This window comes from Haliaeetus leucocephalus, unplaced genomic scaffold (assembly GCF_000737465.1).
Source record: "Haliaeetus leucocephalus isolate CR32 unplaced genomic scaffold, Haliaeetus_leucocephalus-4.0 Scaffold290, whole genome shotgun sequence".
NCBI lineage: Eukaryota > Metazoa > Chordata > Aves > Accipitriformes > Accipitridae > Haliaeetus > Haliaeetus leucocephalus.
The window spans coordinates 62,699-63,488 of record NW_010972726.1 but is presented as its reverse complement, the minus strand read 5'-3'; positions in this window follow the sequence as shown (position 1 = coordinate 63,488).

The following is a 790-nucleotide window of genomic DNA, read 5'->3' as shown; positions in this document are numbered from 1 at the left end:
CTCTGAACAATGCTCAAAAATTATTAGGAAGAATAAACTGGGTACAGCCTATGTTAGGTATAACCACAGAGGAATTAAGTAATCTCTTTAATATTCTGAGAGGTGATCCTGATTTAACATCACCACAGATCTTAACTCCAGCTGCCAAGGAAGAGGTAAATTTTGTTTCACAAAAGATATCTACATTACAAGCCTATAGAAGGGACTTAACTTTACCTATTGATGTGTATGTATGTCATACAAGGTCCAAAACAACCTTTTGCTATTGTAGGGCAACATGATAAAGTCGCTCAGAAAATTTTATATTTGGAATGGCTGTTTCTCTCACACTTTAAAGAAAACTATTACACCGTGTTTAGAAATGATTGTGACTGTGGCACAAAAAGCACGGTCACGTACTCAGTGTCTCATTGGTTTTGATCCCAATACCTTGTATCTTCTTTTTTCAAAACAAGATTTTGATTACCTTTTTGTTCAATCACAATCACTGCAAATCGCATTGGCCGACTTCAAGAGCAAAATTTCTTTCTCACTGCCTAAATGTAAGTTACTGCAAAACCTTCACACATTAAACATCAAACCACAGGCGACAGTATCAGATACTCCTATTGTTAATGCTCGTACAGTTTTTGTGGATGGCTCTGGAAAAACTGGATGAGGTGCAGTTGCCTGGCTAGATAATGGAGTATGGCACACATCTGTTGTTCTGTTACAAGGTTCCACACAGCATGTGGAATTACAGGCTGTTTTACACGCTTTAGCTTTATTTTCATTGGAACCACTCAATATT